Here is a 4,400-nt window from a genome sequence, read left to right as displayed (position 1 = left end):
CTATGGGTCGATTTATCTCTTCACTTAAGGCATGGAAGATGATTTCCAAAGGGTGTATTTATCATCTTGTTCGGGTTAAGGATTCAAACTTCGAAACGCCAACTCTTGAGTCAGTCCTAGTAGTAAATCAGTTTCCCGAAGTGTTTCCAGAAGATCTTCCCGGAGTTCCTCCCAAAAGGGAAATCGACTTCGGAATGGATCTCCTTCCAGATACCCAGCCTATTTCGATTCCTCCTTACAGAATGGCTGCAGCTGAGCATAAGGAATTGAAAAAGCAGCTGAAAGACCTTATAGATAAGGGTTTCATCAGACCGAGTATCTCTCCATATGGTGCTCCAGTGTTGTTTGTTAGAAATAAAGATGGTTCTCTCAGAATGTGTATCGACAATCGCCAGTTGAATAAGGTCACAATCAAGAATAAGTATTCCATCCCCAGGATTGATGACTTGTTCGACCAACTTCAGGGTGATCCATCTATCATCAGCTCAGAGTCAGAGATAGTGACATTCCGAAATCAACCTTCAGAACTCAGTATGATCACTATGAATTGGTAAATATGTCTTTTGGACTAACAAATGCTCCTGCAGATTTCATGGACGTAATGAACAGGGTGTTCAAGGAGTATTTGGACTTGTTCATTATCATCTTCATTGATGATATCCGCATTTACTCTAATAATGAGGAGCAACATGCAACTCATCTGAGAAATGTTCTGCAAACTCTCAAAGATCGCCAGTTATTCGCTAAGTTTAGCATATGTGAGTTTTGGTTACATCAGTCGCTTTCCTTGGTCATGTGATATCTAGTGAAGTAATCCGAGTGGATTCTCAGAAAATAGAGGTAATGAAGCAATGGCCCAGACCCACCTCTCCAACATATATCAAAAGTTTCTTGGGTTTGGCCGGTTATTACAGAAGATTTTTTGAAGGATTTTCACCATAGCTTCCCCAGTAACAATGTTGACTCAGAAAAAGGTCAAGTTTTAGTGGTTAGATGAGTGTGAAAAGAGCTTCTCAAAACTGAAAACTAGGTTGACTACAACTCCCATTTTGACTCTACTAGATGTTTCAGATGGTTATGTGATATATTATGATGCATCCAGATTCCGCCTAGGTTGTGTGTTGATGCAGCGAGGTAAGGTTATAGCTTATGCCTCTAGACAACTTAAGGTGCATGAGAAGAACTATCTGACTCATGCCATCGAGCTTGCATCTGTAGTATTTGTCCTAAAGATTTGGAGACATTACTTTTATGGTGTTCACAGATCATAACAGCCTCCAGTAGGTGTTCACCCAGAAAGAGTTGAATCTTCGCCAAAGGAGATGGCTTGAATTCCTCAAAGACTATGACATGAATGTGCTTTACCATCCTCGTAAAGACAATGTAGTAGCTGATGCTCTTAGAAGATTATCTATGCGTAGTGTAGCACATGTTGAGGAAGAAAAGAAGGAAGTAGCAAAATATATTCACTGGCTTGCTCGCTTAGGAGTTTGCCTTGCGGACATGTCAGATGGTGGTGTGATAGTTCAGAATGGGTCATAATCTTCATTGGTAGTGGGTTAAGGAAAAACATGATAGTGATCCTATATTACTTCAGTTAAAAAGTGTAGTTCATCAACAGAAAGTTGAGGTTTTCTGCCAAGGGGGAGATGGTGTGCTTCGTTATCAGGGTTGCTTATGTGTTCCTAATGTGGGTGAGTTGAGGAACGAGATCCTTACAGAAGCCCATACCTCTAGGTATCTATTCATCCAGGTGCCACTACGATGTACCCTGATCAATGAGAAGTCTTTTGGTGGAATGACATGAATATGGATATAGCAGATTTTGTGGCTAAGTGCCCCAATTGTCAACAAGTTAGGGAGAACATCAGAAACCAGGAGGTATGACTCAGGAGATTAGCATTCCAACATAGAAGTGGGAAGTGATAAACATGGATTTCATTATGGGTTTACCCCGTACTCACAGACATCATGACTCTGTTTCGGTGATAGTAGATAAAGTTACAAAGTATGCTCCCTTCTTGGCTGTCAAGACTACAGATTCAGTGGAGGACTACGCTAAACTCTACATTAATGAGATAGTCAGGTTACATGGGGTTCTTTTTTCTATCATATCAGATAGAGGTCCTCAAGTTATCTCTCATTTCTAGAAATCATATCAGAAAGGTCTTGGTACCCAGGTAAATATTAGTACAACATTTCATACACAAACGGATGGTCAGACAGAGCATACCATTCAGACATGAGAGGACATGTTGAGAGATTTCATGATCGATTTCAAAAGAGGTTGGGATGATCACCTATCTCTCATAGAGTGTTCCTATAATAATAGCTTTCATTCCAGTATTTAGATGGCCCCTTTTGAGGCACTATATGGGCGTAGATGTAGATCTTCAATTGGTTGTTTGAAGTAGGTGAAGCAACATTGATTGGGCAAGAATCGGCTCATGAAGCTACGGAAAATGTTCAGCTCATCTGGAATAGACTAAAGACGGCCTAGGGTCGTTAGAAATCCTATGTAGATGTAAGGAGAAGGGACTTAGAGTTTGAGATTAACGATTGGGTTTTCCTGAAGGTATCACCTATGAAGGGGGTGATGAGATTTGGAAAGAAAGGGAAGCTCAGTACAAGATATGTAGGTCCTTATAAAATCCTGAAAATGATTGGTAATGTGGTTTATAAGTTAGAGTTGCCAGCAAAATTAGAAGCGGTTCATCCAGTCTTTTATATTTTGTTGTGGAAGAAGTGTGTGGGTGATCCGGCATCCATAGTACCATTAGAGAGTGTGGCGGTGAAGGATAGTCTCACTTATGAAGAGATGGCAGTTGAGATTCTTGACCGTCATGTTCGTAGGTTGATAAATAAAGAAGTCGCTTCAGTGAAGGTTTTGTGGAGGAGTCAGTCTGTATTGGTAGCTACATGGGAAGCAGAAGCAGCCATGAAGGCCAAGTATCCTCACCTCTTTCCTTTCGATTCTATTTCAACTCCAGATAATAGTTCCTCTACAATCTCTCAGTTTACTCCTGCATAAAATTCAGCATTAGTATCTTTTTCCTTCAGTAATACTTGCATTTTCAGCATATTTGCATGTTCTTGGAACTCAGCTCACTCATATTTAAGTTTCTAGTACTTAGTGGTAGGGTTTGCAGATTTTTTCCTCCATAAATAACTAGTTTAGAGTTCATTCGAGGACTAATATTCCCAATGGGGAGATATTATAACACCTTAGAATTTATCAAACCAAAACAACAAAAAATAGGTGAACCACGATAGGTCCATGGACCGTGAAAGGAACCACGGTCCGTTGACCTTCCCTTGGTTCACACCCACCTAGAAATGGTGGACCACGGGACCCTTAACGGGTTGTGGACCACCACACAAGCCGTTCCACAGCTTGTGGAAGCTAGGAAAAACTCACAAGGCTGAGGAATCAAACCACAGAGCCCTCCATAGACCGTGGTCTTGATGACGGGCCGTGGTGGCGTCCGTGGACCTGAGCCATTAAACCTTAACCCAGGTGAAGAACCACAGTCCCCTTTACGCTCTGTAGTCCTTCACACGGGCTGTGGTAGGGCTCGTGGTTAGGTGATGAGTCTGAGATTTAAACTCATTTAGGGCTTTGTTTATATAGAATTAGTGTCCTCAGATGATTAATTTGTGCCAAAAACTGATGTAAAACCCTTGATTATTAGGTATATGGATTGAGGAACAAATCAAGGACACTAACAAGCAAAAAGGAACAAAACAGGCTGAAAGGATGAAAAAAGGCAGCCTTGTAATCGCCAAGTTAACTTGGCGAATCACTGAAGGGCAATTTGTCTGCCTAAAGTTTCAAAGTAAAAAGCGCTGAAGGAAGAAACCAAGTAAGCGAGAGAAAGGGGTAGTTGGCAGATCGCCTAGTAGTCCCGCGATGTAGTGCTAGATCGACCAAAGTTACAGACCTTGAGGATGTTGAATGCCAAGGCAGAAGGGCGATGGAAATGACCAAAGGGCGGCTCGTCGAAACTTACTTCGCCGAGTGACTCTTCGCAACACATTTTTGGCAATTATAAATACATTTTTCAATATTTAGTTTAGTATCAAATTTATCAATTTTGCAATCAATTACTCTTTAGAACAATCTGGAGATAGTTTTCTCTAGGTTTTCCTAAGCTTTGGAGAATTGTATAAATTCACTTTTGAGAAATTGGAAGTGGGTCTTTGAGATCTTCAAATTGGAGTATTGCAAGGATGAAATCACTCTTACCTAGTTGATGGATAGTCAATTTGGTAACGGTTTTTACCTTTTTATGATGTCTAGCTAAAACCCCAATTCTAGGGGTATGATTATGTGATTATGGGCTGATTTAGCATAAGGGTATTGCTAATTGTTAGTGTAAATGCTATTTAGGATTGAGTTC

Source organism: Solanum tuberosum, unplaced genomic scaffold, assembly GCF_000226075.1.
Source record: "Solanum tuberosum cultivar DM 1-3 516 R44 unplaced genomic scaffold, SolTub_3.0 scf00088, whole genome shotgun sequence".
Taxonomy (NCBI): Eukaryota; Viridiplantae; Streptophyta; class Magnoliopsida; order Solanales; family Solanaceae; genus Solanum; species Solanum tuberosum.
This window is presented reverse-complemented; position numbering follows the sequence as displayed.